We start from the raw sequence: 27,405 nt of genomic DNA, 5'->3' as shown, positions 1-27,405 counted from the left end.
ACCAAAACCTTTGAGGGTGGTTTTGGCAAAACCTTAACTGCACATCTTTACTGCAGATCTGGATTGCCTCCCAAAAGTAGGTATGGACTTGGACATGAGACTCCTCAGTATACTGATGCAAGCCAGGGAGGTATTGTATACAGTTTGTCAGCCTCTATATTCCTGCACAAATATACCTCCATTCTTTTACATGTAATTAATATTATGTTATTTATGTAATTAAGTGCTTATGTGGACTGAAGTATGCAAATGCAAATTAAGAATTTTATTTATAAGCATAAATAAAAACTCCAAGCAATATCAGCATATGTCAGAATGTCGTATAACACAGAACATATTGGCAGTGGTGCATATATCCCAACTCCGATACCAGTCTATTATCCCACACTCTTAAGCTGGATACACACTATAGGATATATCCTATGATATATTGTTTCAACGCGGAATGAAACAATATATTGTGCGGATCGTGCGGTGTGTACACCCAATCGCGCATGCACAGAGACTGCTCATTGTATTGCTCGATCTGCTGTGCTTCACAGGAGTAGAAGAAAACGAAACTGAAAATGTGAATCGAAATTATATATCATGCGTATCTTATAGTGTGTACACCGGATGACTCATGCATGGCGGTCATTCATCACATCGTCCCATCTGCTGTGCTGCGGTGAGGGATGCCATGCTGCTATATGCAGCATAGAACAATATATTGCGCAGTTGTACACCGAATCGTACAGTGTGTACAGCTGCCGCCATATATTGTTCCATCGCGTTGTTCCATCGGCTAGGTACACATTGTATAGTGTGTACCCAGTTTTATAAGTAACATTTTATGAAATTTAGGTATATCCTAGCCAGGGCCGCAACTAGGGGGGGGCTAGAGGTGCACGTGCACCGGGAGGGAATTGCGGGGGGGTGAAAAAGCTGACTCGGCCATCTGAAAATGGCCGCCGCTGAAGAGGAGACTAATGCTAGAGGTCCTTACTGGACCTCTAGTGTCTGTCTCTTTCTTGGCGGCGGCCATTTTTGGATGGCCGTTTTCAGCAGATTCCATGCGGACTAGCCGTCCGCATGGACTCTGCTGAAAATGGCCATCCAAAAATGGCCACCGCCAAGGAAGAGACAGATGCTAGAGGTCCTACTGGACCTCTTGTGTCTGTTAGCAGAGCGCAATGCACACAGCGTTCCCGGAAGTGCCGGTAACGCTGGCGCTGCAGGGAGAAGATACTGAGAGCTGCACCTTCTCCCTTCAAATCCCCTGGCAACGAGTATAAAGCCCCCTGGAAATGAGCATAAACCCCATGGCAATGAGCATGTAACTCCTGGCAACGAGCATGGAACCCCATGGCAACGAGCATGTAACTCCTGGCAATGAGCATGAAACCCCATGGCAACGAGCATGTAACTCCTGGCAACGAGCATGAAACCCCTGGTAACAAGCATAAATCCCCTGACAACAAGCTTGAAACCCCCTGGCAATGAGCATGTAACCCCTGGCAACGAGCATAAACCCCCATGACAATGAGCATGAAACCCCATGGCAATGAGCAGGTAATTTTAAAGTAATTAGAAGCATTACTGTGGGGCATAAAATGGTGTCGGGCAAATATGTAAGTGGCACTTTGGTAATAGGCATTACAGTGTGTGGCATAATGTGTAATGGGCATTATGGTGTATGAAATAATGTAAGTCACTATACCAGGGACGTCTGAGTAGTGCACTGCTTTATGGAGGAGCAAGGACAAACTCCAGGTACAGGAAGGGAGGGGGCGCAAAATTGCTGCCTTGCACCGGGTGACAGATGTCCTAGTTTCGGCCCTGTCCTAGCACTTTTATAGGACTCCCCAGAAACTTAAAAGCAGCAGAGAAGCTGTAAAGATTTTCAGGTGGTCATGTGGTTTTAAACAAAGATGCCATAGTGAACAAATGTAAATAATGCAGACACTCACTATATTGACACTCACTAAACCCAAAATGTTATATAAAATTCATATAAAATGAAAATAAATACACATAATTCAAGTCTTAGCTCCCTACAGCTGAAAGAAAGCATCCAGAAATGGGAAAATGCAACTTAAACAACATAAATTGCTAACAATTCCATTTCAAATTGTCTCAAAACAATATGTTAATCAAATAAAAAAATGAGCGTGTGTGTGGGGGGGCATGAGATGTTCAAACGGGATGTAGTTAATAGACCGGCGGATGCACTGCCGACACTACCTGCCTGACACGGGACTTAAGATAGGCGTCGCAATACCGAAGCGTATCTTAATCGCGATGCTGGAAGACCGACCCCCCCATCCCGATCGTTGTGTGCCGTGTAAGTATAACACTTGGGATGGGGGGGTTAGGTTTAGGGACCCCTGGGGGACTTAGGGTTAGGCACCCCCCAGGGAAGGTTAGGGTTAGGCTGCAGGAAGGGGGGGTTAGGTTTAGGCACCCTTAGGGGGTGGTTAGGGTTAGACACTAGGGGGGGTGGTTAGGGTTAGTCACCCTAAGGGAGGGTTAGGGGGAGAGAGGAGAGCGTTAGGATACTTACCACCAGGTGTTGGGATCTCCTACTGTCGGCCTTTCACTGTCGGGATTTGAACTGGCGGCTGTTGAGCCGTCGGTATTTCAATCCCATTCCATTCGAACGGACAGTTTCTGGTCAAAATGATTTACATGACAACTATGTAAGAAGTACTTTAAAATAAATGAATAATTTACACAAATTAATATCAATTAGGGAAGGATTTACAGTCTCAATAGCCTACTAACCAAGTATTAAAATCTTTGAATTAATCTTAATTTGTTTGGCTACTGTTCACTTTATTAATAATTCAGAATAATGGATCTTCATTTTATATTTGATGTATTTGTATGTGGTAGTGTGAAACTTGTGCAATATACGTATAAATATTTTTATGTTATTAAAATTCTGTAATTGTGTAATTACTCCTAACATTATTATTTATTTATTTTTTTGTGCAGAAGCTGGATTTAATTTGTACCAACCCCCCTGCAGCCTGGTGCTGGTACCTAATTTATGGTGAAACCCTACACGTTTTGTTCCCTGTAATTTAAGGTACCAGAACAGGCTGGCAAGTCCAGGGCTGGCTATGCTTTTTTTTTGGGGGGGGGGCCTCACATCATTTTTTTTTTTATTTAACCCTAAAAGTAAAAAAAATAAAAAAACAGTCTCCACATATTTCACTGATATGTGCAGGCTGCTTGTTTGGGGGGCAAATCAGGGACTTCAAATAGGACAGGATCGACAAAATACACCATCAATCAAAACAATCCTGTCAAAACCAGGAGCTTGGTAAATTCACGATTTTTTAAGTGAAAAAAACGGCCGTTTTTGATCGATCCTATCCGAGTTGAAAAACGGGACAAATCGGGACCAAATCGAATCTTAGTAAGTTTACCCCAGACACTTTTGATGATTCCACAGGCTGTGAAGTAGATTAGGCATAGTCAAGCTCTGGTTTACTGGAACACAGGGCACTTCACAGGACAGACATGACTCCTATCATGGGGAGTGAACATTTGAGTTCTATATTATTAACATTTGATTCTGTCATAACAATGACAATGTTGCTGTTTGATATTTCTAAAACCCCCTCCCCAATGACCTGTGTGTGCTCAGGGAATGTGATGGGCTCACCTCTTGACATGTTTGTATGCTGTACACTGCTACTGAGGCTGTAAGCTTCAAATGTCCCCATTGATCATATTACTGACCATTACCCCTTTTATCTTTAAACCAACAGGTTATGCCTTATATGCAATGTCTGCAACTTGTTGATGTATGGAGAAGTTGATATTCTTCTGACAGAAGTCAGTCTTGCTATTCAGCCTCATGTGATGCTTTTTCCATAATAGACCTTACAATATAGTAGCCTGGTCTGCCGCCTAATATTACATGGTTCAATTCCTGCCAAGTATTTCTGAGGTTCCCACCCCGGACATTACACTGTCAATACTCTAACCCCATTTTTCAGATGTCACAGAAGTCCTTTCTAAGATAATATACCAGTTATTGCAAATGCCTTTGATATACTCATTTTTATTCTTCTATTTTTTTTTAAACTGCTCACCCACATATGTTGCGGGATGCAGCCAAGGCTCATCTGAGAGGCTTCACTATTTCCATGTTAGCACTATAAAATGAGGAAAAATATGACTTGAGTCTCTAGCCAGAGCGCTAATTAAATCTGAACTCGCTTATAATGAGTCCATAGAAAAAAACAAGATAGGCAGCAGGCTATGCGGCGACACATACAGTGCCTGCCAACTGACACCGACAAACATTTGGCACAACTCAAATGACATTTTTTTGAATTGGGCATAAGGCTGGCAGATGGTCGTTTAGATATTGAAATGAGATATCCTTGACTCCCTTCATCATTCTTATTACAGATACTAATAGGGACCCTTTGGTTTTATTATGAGATATCAAATAATTCTATTATAAATTTATATTAACAACATTATGTATATATATATATATATAAATATATATATATACTATACATATATGCACTATATATATTATATATATATATAATAAAAAAACACAACAGGACGGCACTCCCGGTCTTATACTTCAAAAGGCTTGTATTGTAGTAAAAAATCGTCACATCAAAGTCGATGTTTGCACTTTTTTCAGGACAATTACATATCACAAGACGTACATAGTTTAGCTGTAAGTATCTATGTACGTTTTGTGAGATGCATAAGACCAGGAGTGCTGTCCTCTTGTGTTTTTATATATACAGTATATATATATATATATATATATATTTATATTGTGATAGGATCACTGGTAAAGTGGTCTGTGACAGGGACATTTATCCCAGATTCCTGTCTTATGTGTTTTAAATCCCCAGGAGAAAGTCTGCAGTGTAGCAGGCTTGAGTCTCGGCTTTTTGAAAAGCCGGTTTGGGACCTGGGGGGTGTGGGTGAGAGGAGAGGGAGGGCTCCACCCACGGCCACTCCAGGTTTTGGTTCTCGCAGCCTGATAACAGGCTTGTTAGGGTTTCCACCTGAGAGTGGCCAATATAAGCCTAGTGTGTTGAGGGCTGATTGTCTCACCTGGGAGAGCAGACAGGGAGTTTGATCAGAGACACTTGAAAACCTAACAGTAAGTGTTGTGCTGTGCTTTTGTTGCTGGTGAGGGCATTAGGCCCTGCCAGGTTCTTGTAGTGAGGGAACTACCTGTGAAGTTAGTGCCCCGACAGGGCTAGGATTTATGTTTATGTTTTCTTTATGTTATTTCTGACATTGTACAATAAAGACTGGCGCCGACCAGCTTGTACTTGCATCCAGACTGGTGTGCTGCTTCCCTGCTGCTGTGTGTGTGTAAGGAAGGAGTCCTCTACCCAGGAGAGGGACCCCCTAACCTAACTGTGTCACAATATATATATATTGTGATACTTGGGGTAATTAGCTTGGTAGACTAGTGTCAGTGGTGCAGTGATTAGGTGCAGAATCAGACTCCACACATGGCATTCCAGTAAAACAAATGAGCATGGTGCTTTACTTCCAGCATAATCAGGAACAAACAGAAAATAATAAATGCCTGGCCCTTTGTTAGTGCACTAGCTCACTTCATGAACCCTCTCTACAGAAGCAGCTACTCTGCATGAAAGTCTCTCACAGTATCTGAGATTGGTGGTCCTTCCTGCCACATGCAGAACTGGACACTGGCCTCCTGGCCTGGTATAGCTTCCTTAGCTTGTTGGCTGCCGCCTCTCACAGTCTGGCCTGCTTCCTTGCAGGTACCATAGCTCAGTCCCAGAGTTGGATAGCCTTCCCTGTATCTCTCAAGTCTAGGCTCAGGCCTCCTGGCCCTCACTTGCTTGCTAGCAAAGTGAGCTCTGTCTGACAGGTCTGCCTCAGTCCTCCCTGGACTGAGTTCACTCGGCAGCCCTTACACCTCTTCCCAGAATCCTTTTCTTCTCTGTGTGGGCGGATCTCTCCTGCCCCACACAGAATCTGCTGCTCACCAGCGCCATCTCTGGTGGTACTGCCACAATATATATATTTATTTAGTCTATATCACAGCACCTTAAATCATGAGGCAGAGACTTAAATGTAGTCCAAAATATGCAAGATCAGGTTCTTAGATCCCAGTTCTGGGCTTGCGAGTAGACCCGACTCGGAACTCTGTTATACTTGGAACCCCAAAGTGAAGCGAGCCAGGACTCAATTCCCCAAAGTTTGGGTATGTTCCGTTTTCTGTAAGATATTGTGACACAGTCAGGTTAGGGGGTCCCTCTCCTGGGTAGAGGACTCCTTCCTTTCACACACAGCAGCTGGGAAACAGTACACCAGACTGGATTCGAGTACAAGCTGGTCGGCGCCAGTCTTTATTGTACAATGTCAGAAATAACATAAAGAAAACAAACATAAATCCTAGCCCTGTTGGGGCACTAACTTCACAAGTGACTTCCCTCACTACAAGAACCTGGCAGGGCCTAATGCCCTCGCCAGCAACAAAGGCACAGCACAGCACTTACAAATAGGTTTTCAAGTGTCTCTGAGCAAACTCCCTGCCTGCTCTCCCAGGTGAGACACTCAGCCCTAAACACACTAGGCTTATATTGGCCACTCTCAGGTGGAAACCCTAACAAGCCTGTTACCAGGCTGCGAGAACCAAAACCTGGAGTGGCCGTGGGTGGAGCCCTCCCTCCCCTCTCACCCACAACCCCCAGGTCCCAAACCGGCTTTTCAATAAGCCGAGACTCAAGCCTGCTACACTGCAGACTTTCTCCTGGGGGTTTAAAACACATAAGACAGGAATCTGGGACAAATGTACCTGTCACAGACCACTTTACCAGTGATCCTATCACAATATATACTATCCATCCATTTACTTAACTGCTGCCTTCCTCTACAGTATGTCAAAGGCACTGATACTGCTTTGACCTCACAGAGAAAAGAAGTTAATCCATATAGCTACACTAAAGAAAAAACCCCAATAGCATAAATATTTGATATATTGTATAGTATACAATAATGGGGGTGCCAGACCTACCCTGACATTCAACCGATTTTAAAAGAAAGTAGAAGGGTTATAGTGGAGTGCACTTATTTTCTCGTAATTCTATATGAAACATCACTTTAATTAATTAAAATATATTCAGCAAAATATTTAAAAACAAAAAGTAAAGAAAAAGAAAGAAATTAAGTGGTTAAATACCACTGTGTACCATTTCTATTAAATAGATATAAATTAATATCTGTTTTGTGTCAGTCAGAATTTATTAATAAAGTATCAAATATAAATATATTCTTTATTAGTATCATATATCATTTATAGAGATTATATGGTGCAGAAAATGAATAGATAGATAGATAGATAGATAGATAGATAGATAGATAGATAGATAGATACTGTAGATGCACAGTATATACTGGTGGAAAAATCTATTATGCAAATATGATGTAGTGCAATGTAGTATATTTATTTATTAAATATATTCAGTTAGTATTGCAGCACCGCTGTGGGTGGTTTTGCACACAGGGGGTCATTCAGACCCGCTCGCGAGCGCTGGATGCTCGCAAGTGGGTCGATGTTCCCCCACTGCCCATGCGCACGACGGAGGGAGCTCCGTCGTGCGCATGCGTGAGACCCGGCGAGCGGCGGGCTCTCCATCGCTCCGGGTCTCGCATCAAAGGGGGCGTGCTGTCGATGTTGATTGACAGCACGCCCCCTTTGGTGGGCGTGCCGGGGGCGTGCCTGCCAGACGGAGGCGTTCCCATGGGAACGCCTACCATCTGGGTCCGGCCCCACTGACATCACTAGTGATGTCAGTGGGAGTGATTTGGCTCAGATAGAGCCAAAATCACTCCAGGGCTTGCGGCAGCGAGACCCTACCGCAGGGTCTCCGTCGCCAGCCCGATGGTCGCGATGGTCAAGACCATCACGACCATCATCATGAACGCTCGCATATGCTGTGGGTGGTCACCCACAGCTATGCGAGCGGCCTGGAGGCAGCTCCATTTTCATGGAGGAGGGCCCTGATTCAGAGCGAGCGCTCTGGTCAGAGCGTTTGGCTCTGAATCAGACCCACAGTACCAAGATTTTATATTCAAGGTTTATATAGATAATTTCCAACTCGATTCAACTCTGCTTAATACTCATATATACTTTGTTTTATTAGTCGTGTTCTGATATTTACTAAGTTATGTAGTTATATATTGTACCTCCATGTAGATGACCCATATATGTTATAAAGCAGATATGCAGTTATGATACTTAGATCCTAATCCTATTAGGACTGTGGGATTTTGTTTGTATCAATAACTGTGGCAATTTATGTATTACAAAAATATAATATTGTCTCCAGAAAGATATTTCATATATTGTAATGGAGTTCAAGTGTAATAATCTGCCACTCTTAATCCCTGAGAGACAATGTATCTGTATCAAATTACTACTATGCATTTAATTAAAGAAAAACAGCAGAAACTAGAGCCGTAGCCTGTTTATTATTGCTGCTGCTGCTTGAGCAGCCTATTGTTGTGATAGTAGTTTCTGTCTTAATCTGATATTAGATACATACATTAGTATTGTAGGTTTTGTTCAGCAATACTGAATGTATTGAGAGTGACAATTATTATATATATAGAAAACAGAACCCTGTCTCCGCAGTGTGTCACAACCACAGCTATTGTCTAGTTATTCCATGCCTTTATAATAATAGTTATTATATGTCTTATATAACATACATAGTAAGTGGATACATGGTGGGTGGTTGTTATATAAGCAGTCCGTGTGGCAACAAAGTATACTACCAAGAATGTAACTGGCCCCTTGCTATAATATTTGCAATGGTCATTATTACTGACTGTAACGTTTACTTGTTCTCTGTATGCACCTCATTACACATTTTGTATTATAGCTCCCAATCAAGATGATGTTAGTTCACCCATTATATTATGGATATTTGGCATTCCCATGAGCTCTATGACAACTGATACATACGCTGGTGATAACCGTGCATACACTATGCTGCTATATTGGATGTGTTTGACCAAAATGACAATCCCTGACTTTATGAATCATTAACTTTATTCTGTAACATATAATTGAACATGTCTGATTTGTTTTATTTAGTGTTGTTAAAATATATTCCTGTTTGCTTTATTTATAAAACACAAAAAAGTAAGCAGGTGTCTATTAGAGATGTGAATGTGATGGGGAGTTCATTTACTTAACTAAGAAGCATTTAGGATTCCATGTTTGCATCCTTATAATTTTAACAGAGAACATGATTTATCTTCTTTTATCTTATTTTGCTATTGAAACTTGCATGTTTGTGTTTTTTGTTTATCATACATTATGGAGCTGATCCTGAGTTGGGAGCAAAGCAAAAAAACAAACAAAACAAAACAAGTAAGGGTGGGTACACACATGGACGACCGGCAATCGGCCGATGTTCCGGGCGATTAGCCGTCACCCTGGACATCGCATGGTTGCCGGTACACACTGCATGATTTAATGAACAATGTAATGATCACTTGTTCCGTCCTTCATTAATCTGTATGGCGCCGCATGCAATATTGCGTGATTGGCTGTGCTGCTTGGCCAATCACACGATATCGCATGGGACCGCAGGAGCTCGCAAGTCGAGCATACACACTGCACGATATGCCCTATTTGTCATTCCAATTTGGCTAAATCGGCCCGATATCGTACAAGTGTGTACCCAACCTAACTTTGCACCTGGTGGGGCAGATTTAAACTGCAGGTGGGGCAGATTTAAACTGTACAGAGAGATGTACAATTGGAAGAGGTGTGTCCTAACTCAAACCTAAATTACAATGTAAAAATAAAGCTGTCCAACATTTGTAGTCTACATGCATAACCGGACAGTAATTACCCTGTATGGAAAAAATTAAGAAATGTGTTGCAGTGCAACATGTTTTGCCTAGGTGCAAAGTTACTATTTTTTGTATTGCTTCCAACTCAGAATCAACCCCAATGTGTTATTCTTTAAATGTTTCTGTGTATCACACTTATATTTATCCCACTTTTAGCTGAGGATACTTTGGTATTTTTTTCCTTTTCCAGTTTGTGTATTCTTTGGAGGGTTTTCCCTTTAATTTGTTTTTGGCAACATGGCTCCACCTGTGTGTCTGGTAGAGGTGTGATTCTCCCTCTGCCAATGTTAGTGAGTCTGGAGTGAGACATGTGCATCGGCCAGGCTGTAATACTTATGAATACTGTTCAGTCGCTAATTTGCGGTGCAAGTCGCTTTACAAAGAATTGCTTTCCAGTCTAATCGTGTGGTTCCAAAGCACAAAAGTTATTTATGTAAAAAAAGTAACATGATGTAAGTTTAACAATTAGAGTAAAAAACAAAGAAATAGTACAGCCGATACATACGCGTGCGCACTGGTTTCAATATACAGTCATCAGTCCTGAAGTCTGCGGTCGCAAAGAAGATGTCTGAACACTGGGGTCAGGACACAAGCCTATATACCTTACAGGTTTCAGAGTTAACAAAGGGACAAACTGACAGGTTTTCATTGGTTCTTGCTTCTGGTCAATCTGGTCATTGGTCAGTTCATACGGTGTCATCAGGGGTATGGCTCAGTCTTCCAACGGTCACATTGCGTAGCTTCCCGCCGAAGAACTGGTTAAAACTGGCTACAACACTGCATACTAGTAATAACATTCTATTCAATAACTCCCTATCATCCATAACTAGTGGACACATGATGCCACTTCTTTGCCAATAGAAACGCATTTCTACAAATAAACAGGGATTTAGTATGATACCAAACATGACATGTCCACTGTATTCTGAACCTTAGATCTCCTTTAAGTACATCTTATATCATAATTATTTAGCTAACAATACCTTTAATAACTCTGGTCATTAACTATAATGTGTGGAAACCATTTTATATGTGTGCGTTCGCATATGTGCATCTGTGTATTGAAATAGCAAAAGTGCATCTATGTGTATGTATGTGAATATACATATGAGCGTCTATGTATATATATATATATATATATATATATATATATATTGTCGAAGCTGGATAATTGGCTGAGACAAGATCAGTTTAAAATTGAATTGAGGCGACGCCATCTTGCGACTGGCCGCAAGACGCCATTTTAGAAATGAGATCGCAAGATGCCATTTTGCGAATGGCTGCCCAAGCGCCATTTTAGATAAACTCACATTTAAGTACATATGGCGATATTACTATTAAGCACCCTGCGATTGCATCTTTCATCATTTCCCATACAAACAATAATACGCACAATTGCGCTGTTAACTAGTAGAATATTAGCGAATGCACAAGGCCCCGAATGAAAACACAGTTTAGTAGCTAAATGCGCACGCATCTGCACCAAGTTAACTAGCGTCTCCATATCGAACCCCGCATACTCACATATTACACATTCACATACAAGGTTCCATAAGCTTTAAGGTATAAGATTTAAGTTATAAAGATTGTTTGGTAACTAAAGTTTTATACATGCTAAGTAAGCCGTGTTTGGTTTTGTACTGATGCGTACTCTTTCCACAGTATTCCGGTGATATTGGTGGGGAGATTGCATCATGCATTCTCGAGTTATGGACCGCAGAGACTTCAAGCAACAAAATGTATATGATATAAATAACTGTTAGAATGTTGCAGGGGGCGGGAGGGCAGAGACCCCCAGTTGTTGGAGGCTGGGTTGAGTCTATTTGAATCAGCCTGTTAAACGCTCTGTAACAGATGCTTCCCCCTTGAGGACCAATAGCATCAGCAACAAACGTCTCTATTGTTTTGTCTATTCCTGGGAGGGTATAAATATGTGTGCTCCAACACTAGGTTTATAGTCTTCGTGCCGAGAGCTGATAGACGAGGGGTTTCTTGCTGATGCCTAACATCTGGTCCGGAAGCGCTGCGTATGTATACTGTACTTGGGGTCTGTATAATTCCTTTGCGTCTAATTGTGTCTGGATCAATAGCGTGTAACTGACTGTACTTTTTAGTTGAATAATACTTTTATTCCAAGTCTGGAGTCTTTTATTTACTGTATGACAGCGTACGCAAATTAGCGTCATCTTTAGAAGGTATAGGCAGGATATTAGAAGGTATAGGAAGGATAATAGAAAGTATAGGAAGGAGTGTATAGAGGTTCTGATCCAGTATTGTTAATATATATATATATATATATATATGTGCGTTATGTGCACCAATGTATGTGTGTTGTGAATTTGCATCTGTGCACATTGGATTGCACCGATGCAAAGTAGCGTCCTAGTAATACATCATCAGGCCATAGATGACTATATCATCAGATAACAATTGTAAAGCGATCATATCCAATTATTTGACTTTGACAGTCCATCCTTTGATAGCAAACATAAAACTATTACATTCTATTCTTAACCTATTTAGTCATACATAATAAATTATTATCTAATGTTCTATATGGTATGACACAATTTGGTAATTGAACCGTCAATAGTAAACCTCAGGAAAGGGTAAAACAACCCTTATACGCACTCAGCGGCAGAGCCGGCTCTAGGGGTGTTCTCCAGTGCGGTCACATAAGGGCACCACCCCTAGAGGGCGGCACCCTTCCCCAGCATCCCGATTTCAGTACTGTCCCGCTGTTCCATCCGCGGGCCGAAGTGGCCCGTGGGTGGTCTAATTGGGAGGTTGGGGACCCCCACCGCTGCAGCTGTGTGGCGGTGCCAGACCCCCGGAGTGTGAATGGATGCCGCGTGCATGCGCGCGGCATCCATTCACTGATGGAAGAGGGCTGGGGTAGCCCAGCCAGTGACAGATTGCTGGGCTTTACCCCCAGCCTGACGTTATTTGGAGGCGTGCCATGCGGGCACGCCTCCAAATAACGTCACATAGGGGGTGTGGCCTATGGTAATTAGGCCACGCCCCCAAATTCGGTCATGCGCGGTGATGAGAGGGCGCCATATGATGGGCCAGCACAGGGTGCTCTGACCCCTGGAGCCGGCCCTGCTCAGCGGATCTATAGGGGACCATTGGTAGGATGTGGGACCTCATCGAACCTATAAAGGAAGTTTGGGGGAATTGAGACTACATTATCTGTGATGTTTAACGGAACATTTACAATACGTTTTATTATACATGACCAAACCTACTCACATGTTATTATCTGATGGTACATTCAATTTCAGGATTGTAATGCAGTTCTTTATCAACCTTAGTACCTATACTACCACTACTCACCACCATTATGATTTAATTTTCACTGTTTACCTTGGTAGTACGTTTTCTACACTTCAACACAGTAGGAACACATCTGACACATAAAGCAATTACTAAAATGACAACAAATATAAGAATAAGGAGCTTACCTACACTAGCAATCATCTCCTGTGCCCACTCTCCCAGACCGGAGAACCATTTTACAGGGTTTAACCACGACAACCATTTCTCTACCTTTACCTCAGTCTCATACAAGAAAGTATTATGGTCCTTCTGAAATTCCCATTTCAGTTGTAAGATTTCATCCATTTTCTGCTCAATCACCTCCTTTGGCTCATTTGTACAATTGGTGATGTAAGTGCAGCATTTTACTACATACTGAGTTTCTATGGTTACACAGTACCCACCCGTTAATGCCATGATATAATTCAAAACCATCCTGTGTTGCACAAGTTTTTTCTTGTAGGCTTGCAATTCCTTACCAGTAAACCTGAAGGTGTCATCATACATCTCAGTGATATTATCAATCAGATTTGCCAACATTTGGATGTACCTATAATTTATAACTCCTCTGGCTGTACGGGTGATATCTAAGGCGATGAGGAATTGAATCCCAGTGGATTCCTGTATCAAACTTGAGGCTAAGGGGTCTCCCCTGTCTATGAGGTGCCTTTTAAATATGTGTTCATAATGAGTATGGGTATAAGGAGGGGGAGAGTTGTGGTGAATGTCTATCATTTTATCATGTTTAAGGATCATGATTTCTGGTAGTACCCTTCCAATATAGCATAATCCTTCAGATTTCGGAGAGAGCCACTTGTACACTTTCCTTCCACATATGAAATACACATCATCTGGGAGAACATAAGGAACAGAATGCATCATTATCATTGAACAAATTATTCTGACAAAGAATCCTGCCCCCATTTCCCCCAATTGACTGGTACATGTTTCTGGTTATATAATATTTGCACAGTACCCTAGTGATACTCTGCCAACCTTTACTTTGTCGTATCTACTTGTGTACCTATACCGGAAGTATCTCCGATTTACAATAATTTTGCGTACAAGTTCAGAATCGATAGGCTCATTATCAGCCCTGTGTGCATAGGTAATTGTCTGATTGTTCCAGATCACCTCCCAATTTCCTGGTTTTCTGAAATTTGTGAGATTTAAGCATACCAGGGATCTATCTACATGGTACTGGTGGAGCTTAAGACTAGGGGGTCTAGATATATTATATTTCTTGTCCACCAGTCTTCCACCATGTAATTCAAGTACCTCTGATAACTTTAATGGGTATGGCACTAATCCTGAATTATTCTGTCCTTGAGGTACTTGTGAGCACATCCAACATTCTGTTCGGTTTAGAACCTTACCCACCAAGGAATGGTAATCCTCTAAAGGATGCCCGCCCAAATACAGATTACTCTTGGACTGGCATTGTTGGATGCATCTCTCATCAAGTAGGGATCCACAGTACTCACAGACACAATATTCCTCAGATAATAGCCCCTCACACTGTCTCCGAGTTCCATGGCTAACAGATCTCTTAACAATCCCTGAACTGAGTTTGACCATATTTTGCCCTGATCGTTCTATCACTCTCTCCTCTGACTTCACTCTATCGACATCATTATCGGCTTCCCTCTCCGTCATCTGTCCTCCGTCACAGAAATAGAAAATCCTGAAACAAATAAAAATTAAAAGAACCCTGGAACAAGAAAAGGAAACAAATCGCCACTTCATTGCTTGGATAGCAGTCTGTACACGTCTCTGGCTCAGGTGTTTTCACTGCATTCTCTAGTCCTCCCGGAACAGGTTTGCAATCAACAGGTCCACGTTGTCTGTCTCGACTTCGCCTTGTACCTCCTTCGGGTGGTTGACCTTTCTGCAGTGAGTGGAATGGACCCAGGTATCTCTTTTGCTACCTTCAAAGATTTGGTACTTGTCATCAATACCTGGTAAGGACCTTCCCACCGGTCTGTCAAACAACCTGAGCATAAGAAATTTTGGATCATAACATATTCTCCAGGTTCAACAGCATGACAGTTTGTTTCTGGCAGACTAGGTAACAGCATTTTCAATTTCTGTTGCTGTTGTTTCAATTGTCTGCTCATTTTTATAAGATATTGCACTGTAACCTCATTATTACTCTTCAAATCATCCTGTGGACTTATAATCAAATGAGATTGCCTTCCAAACAGTATCTCAAAGGGGGTCATATTAAGAGGAGGTCTGGGAGTGGTTCTGATGCTATGGAGGATTAGCGGTAAGGCTTCTGGCCATCCTAATCCAGTTTCAGCCATGATCTTACTCAGTTTATTCTTGATAGTACCATTTACCCTCTCCACCTTGGCACTGGCTTGCGGTTGGTAGGGAGTGTGAAGTCTACTATTGATTCCCATAAGTTTACACATGTTCTGGAAAACTTCACCAGTGAAATGAGTACCCCTATCACTTTCTATGAGTCTAGGGATACCGTATCTGCATACAAACTCCTGAACAATCTTCTTAGCAGTAAAAACAGCGTTATTAGTGGCAGCTGGATATGCCTCTACCCAATTAGAAAATACATCAGTACAAACTAATACATACTTGAGATTCCTTGAAAGTGGTAATTGGATGAAGTCAATTTGTATTACCTGAAAAGGTCCATCTATCGGAGGGATATGGGATGGCTCGGTGGGTATTGTCTTCCCAACATTTTTCCTCAAACAAGTCAGACAGGACATTGCCCTCCTTCCAACTTGAGAAGAAAAACCTGGTGCACACCAATATGCTCTGACCAACTTGCACATACCTTCTTTTCCCAGGTGATTCAGACCGTGTGCTGCCTCAGCCAGACTTGAGTAGTATGCCCTGGGAACAACAGGCCTACCTTGTCCATCTCTCCAGAGTCCAGAGGACTCTTGACCACATCCCTTCAATCTCCAGACCGCCTTTTCCTGTAGGGAACACAAATCTTGCATTTCAATTAATTTCTGTGTGTCTATTGTCTTGAAGAACATCACTTTGTTAGTTGGTATTGTTACATTTGACCCTGCTGCCCATTTGGCGGCTTTATCTGCTCAGTTATTGCCCATTAACACCGGGTCTTCTTCGCATGTGTGGGCTTTGCATTTGATGACAGCTACTGCCTTTGGTAACTGTATTGCTACAAAGAGATGGAAAGATACTGCACAGAACTAAAGAATAGTAAATTAAGTTATAAACCAACCTTTTCTCAATAACAGATAATTATCTGTAATCTATGATCGTTGGTGGTGCACCCAAAGCCCATTATGTACACACTAAGCAATATAGAAGAAAAAAGTAGGGCTATGCTGTGGGACACTCTTGTTAATTGATAATTGAATTAATTTAAGACATAACTTTTATTAGCAACAATAAAATAAAGTACCATATAGTTCATTTAAAGACAGATGGTGTAAATCCATCATCAAAGTCAAAATTCACTATCATAATAAAGTCTAGAGGCGAATTGTAAATATGTACACAATCAAAACTGGATATATTGGATTGGTAATTTAAGTATATTGAGATGTCTATATTAATATTGTCTGGCTTTGTGCAAAGAACAATCCCAAGGTATATTTTGCTACAGCACCTGGTATTCCCTGGGAGTCACCTTCCAAGTACTAATCAGGCCAATTACAGTTTAGCTTCCAAGATCAAACGAGATTGGGCAATCAAGTATTGTATGGCTGTAGGTAGTGTAGGGAAATTTGCACAATTACAGCACAGAACAATATAAATGTAGGACTAATTGTATCAATAGTCCATTTGTTGGCAAGATATCCCAAAATCAAAGAAAGAATGCACAAGCAGACTTTATTTGTATCACATATCCACATAATATGTAAAAAAAGTGTTGGCGAAGTAAAGTATACAATGGTTATGCTAATAAAGCCTCATTGGTGAATAAAGAGGCACAGCATATGTATTAGACATTCATTAAGAGCCACACAAAAAAAGACATATAAGATTGATTATACAGATTAGTGAAAAGTAAATGGTATTAACAATATCCATCAGGCTAGGAGCATTTATTGTATATATCAAAATAAGAATACATGTCAACTGCTGACAAAAATAATTGGTATACCTAGCACATAGAACACAGCATTCTAACACATTAAAATTAAGTAAAGCACACCTGTTAATGATTCATTTAGGTAAACAAAAAGAATCCCATTGAATACTGATAACTAATAGGCAAAATATCACTTAAGTAAATTACTGCATATACATAGATATACATATATATATATCTCAATGTAGAGCTGGACACAAAATTATTATAATGAGGATTCAATTAACTCAAACAATGAATGAAATAACTGTGTCCAGAAATAGATACAAAGTTCTACATATAGCGTAAGTCAATCAACTGGATGAAGATTGAAAACCACAGGTAAAGAAAACCATGGAAAATCAATACCGCTATAGCTCACTGGAGAGACAGTTTTGATAAGTTAGTCACGCCTAATCGGCGATTGCCAGTGTGATAGTAATAAAAACAGGGTGCATGTGTATGAAAATTGTGTAGAAAATAAAAGCAGTTCTAATATGAACTGTAGATCACTCTTGTGTCTGTCCACCTGCTGTCATAAGAATATGGTGAGCATACAGTGCTATAAGATCACACATAACCTAACATTTATACAATAAGACAGGCGTTGTGACACAGGGATCCTGCTGTGTAATGGTGCAAATACAATACCACTCTCATATCCAAAAATCCAGAAAGATCCAACCCATATGCTAGCTGGATATCTGTACAAAGTGTATATATCTGAGAGGACGCGCGTTTCGCCCAGCTGAGGGCTTGTTCACCTCATCCATGGATGAGGTGAACGCGCGTCCTCTCAGATATATACACTTTGTACAGATATCCGGTAAGCATATGGGTTGGATCTTTCTGGATTTTTGGATACGGGAGTGGTATTGTATTTGCACCATTACACAGCAGGATCCCTGTGTCACAACGCCTGTCTTATTGTATAAATGTTAGGTTATGTGTGATCTTATAGCACTGTATGCTCACCATATTCTTATGACAGCAGGTGGACAGACACAAGAGTGATCTACAGTTCATATTAGAACTGCTTTTATTTTCTACACAATTTTCATACACATGCACCCTGTTTTTATTACTATCACACTGGCAATCGCCGATTAGGCGTGACTAACTTATCAAAACTGTCTCTCCAGTGAGCTATAGCGGTATTGGTTTTCCATGGTTTTCTTTACCTGTGGTTTTCAATCTTCATCCAGTTGATTGACTTACGCTATATGTAGGACTTTGTATCTATTTCTGGACACAGTTATTTCATTCATTGTTTGAGTTAATTGAATCCTCATTATAATAATTTTGTGTCCAGCTCTACATTGAGATATATATATATGTATATCTATGTATATGCAGTAATTTACATAAGTGATATTTTGCCTATTAGTTATCAGTATTCAATGGGATTCTTTTTGTTTTCCTAATTGAATCATTAACAGGTGTGCTTTACTTAATTTTAATGTGTTAGAATGCTGTGTTCTATGTGCTAGGTATACCAATTATTTTTGTCAGCAGTTGACATGTATTCTTATTTTGATATATACAATAAATGCTCCTAGCCTGATGGATATTGTTAATACCATTTACTTTTCACTAATCTGTATAATCAATCTTATATGTCTTTTTTTGTGTGGCTCTTAATGAATGTATAATACATATGCTGTGCCTCTTTATTCACCAATGAGGCTTTATTAGCATAACCATTGTATACTTTACTTCGCCAACACTTTTTTTTACATATTATGTGGATATGTGATACAAATAAAGTCTGCTTGTGCATTCTTTCTTTGATTTTGGGATATCTTGCCAACAAATGGACTATTGATACAATTAGTCCTACATTTATATTGTTCTGTGCTGTAATTGTGCAAATTTCCCTACACTACCTACAGCCATACATTACTTGATTGCCCAATCTCGTTTGATCTTAGAAGCTAAACTGTAATTGGCCTGATTAGTACTTGGAAGGTGACTCCCAGGGAATACCAGGTGCTGTAGCAAAATATACCTTGGGATTGTTCTTTGCACAAAGCCAGACAATATTAATATAGACATCTCAATATACTTAAATTACCAATCCAATATATCCAGTTTTGATTGTGTACATATTTACAATTCGCCTTTAGACTTTATTATGATAGTGAATTTTGACTTTGATGATGGATTTACACCATCTGTCTTTAAATTAACTATATGGTACTTTATTTTATTGTTGCTAATAAAAGTTATGTCTTAAATTAATTCAATTATCAATTAACAAGAGTGCCCCACACCATAGCCCCTACTTTTTTCTTCTATATTGCTTAGTGTAACTGTATTGCTGTCAGAAGTCCTTTTATGTGTTGTGAATGTGCTACTGGTGTGCCTGCTGCTGTCATAAAGTTCCTAAGATGCCAAAGAGCCCCAAAATCATGTACTACCCCGAAGGCGTACCTAGAGTCAGTGTATATATTAGCTGATTTACCTTCTGCCAACTCACATGCTCTCCTTAATGCCACTAATTCAGCCACCTGGGCTGAGTGAGGTGGACCAAGGGGTTCAGCCTCTATGACATCCTCATCATCTACAACAGCATAACCAGTGCATAGTTCTTCTGTGTCTGTCTGTCTATGACAACTCCCATCTGTGTAAAATGTCAAATCTACATCTTCTAATGGTGTGTCACGTATGTCTGGTCTGGTAAAGGTCTGATTCAAATATTACATTTAATCTTGTGTGTCAGTATACCTGCAAAACTCACCTCCAACCAGAAACTCACCTCCTTCCACCCTTTGTGCATCTCAAGGCACATATGGTAAGTACGTTGCTGGATTTAACGTATTGCACCATTTAATGGTGATGTTTGCAGGTGCCATCAGAGCTAGTTCCCATTTTGTGAACCTTGCTGAAGAGACATGTCTGGTTTGGGCAGAATTTAACAAAGCAGATACTGCATGTGGTGTATAGACAGCTGTATCATGCCCTAATACTACGTCCTCGCTCTTATTTACCAGAAGAGCAGTTGCAGCTACCCTTCTTAAACACATTGGGAGTGATCTTGCCACAGTGTCCAATTGTGCACTGTAGTATGCTACAGGTCTGCTAGCATCACCATGTTTCTGTGTGAGGACACCTGCTGCACAACCATCAGCTTCCGTACAATATAGATTTTTCATAACCTGGTATTCACAAGGCAGGTGCTTTTGTCAGACTATCCTTAAGGTTAAGGAAAGCCTGCTCTATTTCCTCAGTGTGTATGACACGGTCGGGTTTTGAGGATGAAACTAAGTCCTGCAATGGTAATGCCAAAATAGAAAAACCTGGGATCCACGTCCTTCAGTATCCACACATCCTCAAGAAGGTATGGATCTGCTGCTGGTTTTGCAGCAGTGTAATGGTCTGTATGGCCTGAATTCTGTACGTTGTCAAGTGTCTTAGCCCCTGGGTTAGACAGTGTTCCAAGTATTTGACCCTAGTCTGGCATGGCTGTAATTTGTCCTTTGCAACCTTGTGCCCTGTTTGTGAAAGATGAAGCAACAACAATTTAGTATAATTTAAACATGATATAAATGAATCAGAGCACAACAACAAATCATCTACGCATTGAATGAGGACAGACCCATTGCTTGGTTGAAAAGATTGCAAACAGTCGTGTAAGGCCTGGGAGAAAATACTGGGGCTATCTATGAAGCCCTGGGGCAATCGTGTCCATGTATATTGTACCTCTCTGTTGGAGAATGCAAATAGATTACAGGATATAAGTTACTTGTTACGAATTTTTTTTTTTTGGTATCGGCTGTACTTTCACCTGTGGACGCATAGGGCGGTGGAGGTGCACATTCGCTCTCTTCTTTATGCGTGGTAACGCTACCTTGTGGTGCACTACCTTGCAGAATGAGTACGCTACTTTGCTGCATGCTACTTTGCCACATGAGTATGCTATTTTGCGGTGCACCATTTTTCAGTGCACTATTTTGCCATGTGTTCCCCTCGTGCAGCCACAGCTTTAAACAGTCATTGTATTTTACTCTTTTCTTCAATGATTTGACTAAACATATGTTATTTCTAACATCAACTAGGGCACATAACAAGCTGCCTACTCAATGACCTCTGAGTTGCTACTAAAGGCTCACACAGCTGAAAATGCTGAGTTAGTTATGCCTTCTGGGCTGTACACCATGCAGATACTTGAGAAGGTTACCCAGTCAGTGATGACATGAGTTCTGCAAGAAGTCTACTTAGGAGATGGGATCAGAAACACTTCTGAAAAATTAGATTTAGAATAACATAATTATCTTATGTGACCCCCAAGGCACACAGCTTAAAGTGTAATTACAGTACTTAAAGAAATTTGGAAGTCTTTGCGGCAAACACGTGTTTTGCAAAAGTTGCCTCAGCAGGCTGTTGAGAATTATTGAATTTTTCAAAAAGATCCAAAAAAACCCTTCACTTTTATGGGCTTACAAAAATAGTTGAAATTGTTTGATTGGACAATGCTCTACTGCTGGGGTGTCCAACCTTTCACCTTCCCTGGGCCACATTAGAAGATGAAAACTTGGTTTGGGCCGCACATAAAATAAAATAACAGTAACGTAGTAGTAGTCCCCCCCTTGTAGTGCCCCCATAGTAATCCACCCCCCTGGTAGTGCCCCCAGTAGTAATCCCCCCTGGTAGTGCCACCATAGAAATCCCCCCCTGGTAGTGCCCCCATAGTAATCCCCCCCTGGTAGTGCCCCCATAGTAATCCCCCCCTTGGTAGTGCCCCCATAGTAATCCCCCCCTTGGTAGTGCCCCCATAGTAATCCCCCCCCTTGGTAGTGCCCCCATAGTAATCCCCCCCCTTGGTAGTGCCCCCATAGTAATCCCCCCCTTGGTAGTGCCCCCATAGTAAACCCCCCTTGGTAGTGCCCCCATAGTAATCCCCCCCCCTTGGTAGTTCCCCCATAGTAATCCCCCCCTTGGTAGTGCCCCCATAGTAACCCCCCCTTGGTAGTGCCCCCATAGTAATCCCCCCCTTGGTAGTGCCCCCATAGTAATCCCCCCCTTGGTAGTGCCCCCACAGTAACCCCCCCCCTTGGTAGTGCCCCCACAGTAATCCCCCCTTGGTAGTGTCCCCATAGTAATCCCCCCCCTTGGTAGTGCCCCCATAGTAATCCCCCCCTTGGTAGTGCCCCCATAGTAATCCCCCCCTAGTAGAGAGAGACTTAATTAAAAAAAAAAAAACACTTACCTGAAACTCCCGCTCCTGGTCCCGAAGCATCCACCAGCTCCTCTGGCCACTTTGCATTATGGGAGAGACGTCGTCATGACGACGGCTCTCCCATTACCCACTGTGGGAGCCAGAAGATGGCTCCCGCAGTGGGAGCAGCGGCAGCCGCTGAGAGTCTGACAGACTCTCAGCGGCTGCTGATTACAGCAAACACAAAGCTGCCGGCTCCGGCGGCTGTGTGTTTGTGCTGTGTAGCGCTGACCGGTGTCACAGTGACACAGACTGCACCGGCCCGCGGCCCGCATGACGCTGCGGCCCGGGGGGCACATGGCACCCTGCCCCCCGGCCCAGCCCGCCACTGGTGATTACGCTGGCGGCACAGTGAATGAAGGAGAGCGTGGGGGCGTGGTCTGGGGGCGCCGGGACTACAGTGAGCAATCCCGAAACAGCGGGACATATCGTGAATGTCCCGCTGAATCCGGGACACTTGAGAGGTATGCGGGCCGCATTACGAGCCGACCTGGGCCGCATGCGGCCCGTGGGCCGCGGTTTGGACAAGCCTGTTCTACTGTATTCCAGAATTTGTATGCATCTGTTTCATGAGGAAAATGTCAACAACTGGTAACCACCTAAAAACAATGATTCCTTCATAGTTATAGAGGTCAAATTGATAGCGTTGGTAGTAGATGACCTAATAAAAAAGTTTTATATGGAATTAGCATATGTCTACAGGCTCTCTATGGTAATCACTGGATTGACTCATGCAAGGAAAAAAATGCCTTACAGATGCTGATGGAAGCCTCTAGAAAAAAATTTAGAGGGAAGATATTCTTGATACTTTACAGATAGCCAAGTTACCAAATAACATGACTGTGGAAGACCCATTGGATTATATTACAGTTTCTGCTAAATCCATGGGACTTTCTGTAGCTGTCATAAAATCTTATTGGCTGAAGTAGTAACCAGAAGATGACTAATCTAACTATACCACGGGAGATTGAAAAGTTTGTGGCCTAAGGTACAATGAAATATGCTAAATAGTTCTTATTATTTACACATAAAATTGAACTTATTTTAGGATTACATAACAAGTTTCAAGTTAATAACTGTTATTGTTTTACAGACAATTGAAATGGACAGTATGACAGATTTAAAAAATATGGACGTAATTGCTCATTGTGCATTCATCCGTTACCTCGTCATAAAGAGTTTAACACCCATCAGAGAGCCATGAGGGCATGGTTATGACACTAAGGGAGGCTGCTCCTTATTACAGCACGGTTAAGAAATGGGCAGCAGAATTCAAACAATGAAGGTAGAGCCTTGAAGATGATCCCCATCCCGGGAGGGCCATCACCAATATGACACAAAAAACCATTGACAAAATTCACATGATATTGGAAGATCGAAGAATAACAGAACGTTACATTGCCAAACATCTGTGTTTCCCCCAGGAACATGTTCATGCTGTTATTCTCAATGAACTCCGAATGACAAAGGTCTAAGCTCGATGGGTCCCAAAACTCTTAGTGTTGATCAAAATCGCGAATGTCTCACCATGGCAAAGACCAATCAGGCTCTGTTTGATGCAGATCCTAAAAGGTGTCTTCAGTAATTGTAACCATGGATGAGACTTCAAACCTGAAACTAAAGAACAAGCAATACAGTGGAAGCATCAGAGATCTCCTGCTCCAAAGAAGCACAATCAGTGCTGTCTGCGGGAAAGGTGACGGCCTCCATCTTTTGGCATGCAGAAGGAGTACTGCTGGTGGACCACAATGACAAGGGTAAAACTATCACTGGGACATACTACGCTGATTTTTTGAAGCAGCTATGACAATAAATCGAGAAGAATCAACATGGGAAGTTGACAAGAGGGGTGCTCTTCCACCAAGACAATGCACCAGATGACAAGCCACTGGTGGCCATGACTGCCATTCGGAATTGTGGATTCCAACTGCTTGAACACCCACCTTATTCACCTGATTTGGCATCCTCTGACTACTACCCCTTCCCCAAACTGAAGAAAGAGCTCGGTGGTCTGCATTTTGCCATGGATGATGACATAATTGAAGCCGTTAATCAGTTTTTGAGGGTACAACATGCTGACTTTTACAAGACAGGGATATGTATGCTCCATGAGCGCTGGTCTAAGTATGTACATCTACAAGGGGATTATGTTGAAAAATAACACAGTTAAATTGTCTAAAAATAAATCCTTGTACCTTAGGCCACAAACGTGTGCACCTGCCAGACCATAATCATGAGAGTCCAGATTTTGGATACCATCAAAGACTCTTTTCCGTTACTTTCCTTTAAAACATCAGACAAATGTACAACCATTATAACACATATAGATAACAAGTATGAGATATATATACTATATCATTATATGTTGATCTGCTGTGTACAATCATAAGAAATGTTCCACATAATAAATATAAGAAAAGTGGTTTCATGACACTTATTATTGTCAAGCTAAATATTTACCCCAGATACCCAATATAGGGTTGTATATCTGAGATTTATGAACACTAGACAAAAGTGTTCCATGCTACCATTTATAATATTTTCGCCCCTTTTTTTCCCCATTTACTAGTGTATTCTTATGGAATCAAATGGCATTAATTATTAGGAAGGTTCTAGAATTTGTTTGAACCCCTATAGTGAGTACTAAATGCTTTATGTAATATTTTCTTTCATATGCTTTGAAATTTGATGTCCAGTATACACAATATGATTGGATTATAACATAACAATCTTGACTTTATTTATATGTTGTTTGTGTCGTATATACATTTTGGAATTTTAAAGGATTGCAATTAAAGTTTAATTTTAATCAATATACTAATTCTACATAAGAGTGCCCCACAAAAAGAGCCTTCTTTCTCTTTCTTTTTGGAATATAACCATTGAATAAGTACCTGGGTGGAAGGTGATTCGCAACTGACGGTGAAGTTCAGCAAGCTGTCATGTCCTGGCTTCAAGCACTTGACACTAATTTATTCTATGCTGGGATAGATGCCTTGGAATACCGTTGGAACAAATGCTTAGACAAGTATGGTGACTAGGTGGAAATATATCTGTACCAAGCCATATATTGATTAGATAATAAATTATTATATGTTGATTATATTAATCAATATATAATATATTATATTGATTATAGTAAATTTACGCAAGAGGTCTTGAAGCATTATTTATTGAACCACCCTCGTATATAGTAATGTATCTATTTTGAGTTTTACAAATGACCTCCATTGACTACTTAGCACAAACCTATGCCACTTTTTTATATATAATTTATAACAAATAACATTAAAATAGTAAATTATTAGAGCTAATCAGCCAGAGATGCTACAGTATGCTGCAGGAAGGTGACTTTTCATTTTGGCTTTTTAAATATATATCAATAAATATATATTTTCTATGCTGATATCGCTTTAAATAAAGCTGGTTTGTTTTTAGCTGTAATTTCATTTTAAGGCTTTGTTCAACATAATATACCCCTTGGGTGTAATTCCATATATGCCTAACATTTTATTTTCTCTGTTTATCCTATTGTTCACTAAGATACTTTTTATTAGACCAAAGTAAAAGTTCATAAAAATTGTTTATAGGAAAACTAAATATATAAACGTCTTCTTCTGATGTTAAATATCACACTTTGTAATGCCGTGCACCAGAATACATTAAGCTAGCTTGTAATGGTAAAATATATTTTTCTGGGCATAAATTCAAAACACATCCTCAGCTGCTCCCCAAATGATATAATGTCATTGGGGAATGCTAATCCTTTTTCAGAAGTGCGCAAAATAATATGGATAGGGCTGACCGTGGGTCACATCTTTTCCTCCTACATTAATAAAATAAAGTGTTGTTTATAAGATAAAACAAAACAAAACACATGGTCATCCATAGTGATGTGCGGGTTTGGATTTGTGGAATATGGACACACCTTAAATTAGGTGTTCCGAGTCGAATCAGGCCCTGGTACAGGTCTTCTCGCCATGTTCAGATTCCAAAATGAGGCAAAACGTAATTTTCCCGGCGTTGAATCTCGTGTGTTGTGTATTGGATATTAAAGTTCCTCCCTCGTGACCAGGCGCCATTTCACACTGGAGACCGGAGGGAGAGGGTGTGGGTGGATATAGGGGCACTTTGTTAAAAGATAAAAAAAAAACGATTAGGAGCACTGTTAAGGCAGGGGCACTGTGTACTGTGAGCTGGCTGCAGCACTCTGTGAGGCACAAACGACACGCCATAGAAGTGGACTGAGGCACTGTGTTGTTTGTTACTAAAACAAAAGCCTACTAAGGGACTTTATGTCTGAAAAAAAAAAAAAGATTTGAAGCACTGTGTTAAAGAGGCACAGTAGAGAGGCAGTGTGTGCTGTGGCAAAACTGTGAGCAACAAAAAACACCATAGGGGTGGACTGCAGCACTGTGTTATTTGAAAAGCCTACTGGGGCACTTTCTTATAAAACAAATAAAACCTATTATATAACGTCATCATTACTATTAGGGTGGCATCCTTATACTAGGGGCACTGTGAGGCAGTTTGTAGCATGTTCAGGCACTCTTAAAAAATGTTTTATATAAAACTTGTGTGTTAATAAATATAACGTCATTATTAGGGTGCCACCCGGCTTATACTAGGGGCACTGTGAGGCAGTTTGTTAAGTGTTCAGGGTCTGCAGGCACTGTTAAACATTTTTAATGGAAAACTTGTGTGTTAAAAAATATAACGTCAATCATTAGGGTGCCACCATTACTAGAAGTTCTGTAAGGTGTGTTAAGGCACTGTTATAAAAAAATTTAATTATAAAACTTGCCACCCTTATACTAGGAGTGCCATGAGTTGATATGGATCAGTCAATAGAAGAGCAGGAGTAGCAACCTATACTTCCCACGCTGTTCTCCCCTTCACACTCTATACATCCCACCAG

The 27,405-nt window shown here is 41.0% G+C and overlaps 1 pseudogene; it reads right to left on the bottom strand.

Annotated features, from left to right (window-relative positions):
• Positions 1 to 13,227: 13,227 nt before the first annotated feature.
• On the bottom strand, positions 13,228 to 14,853 carry LOC148534735 (uncharacterized; annotated as a pseudogene).
• Between the last annotated feature and the right edge of the window lie 12,552 nt (positions 14,854 to 27,405).

The sequence above is a fragment of the Taudactylus pleione genome, unplaced genomic scaffold (assembly GCF_031769625.1).
Source record: "Taudactylus pleione unplaced genomic scaffold, aTauple2 ptg000064l, whole genome shotgun sequence".
NCBI lineage: Eukaryota > Metazoa > Chordata > Amphibia > Anura > Myobatrachidae > Taudactylus > Taudactylus pleione.
Note: the sequence above shows the minus strand (reverse complement) of the source record. Positions and strands in the feature narration are given on the sequence as shown.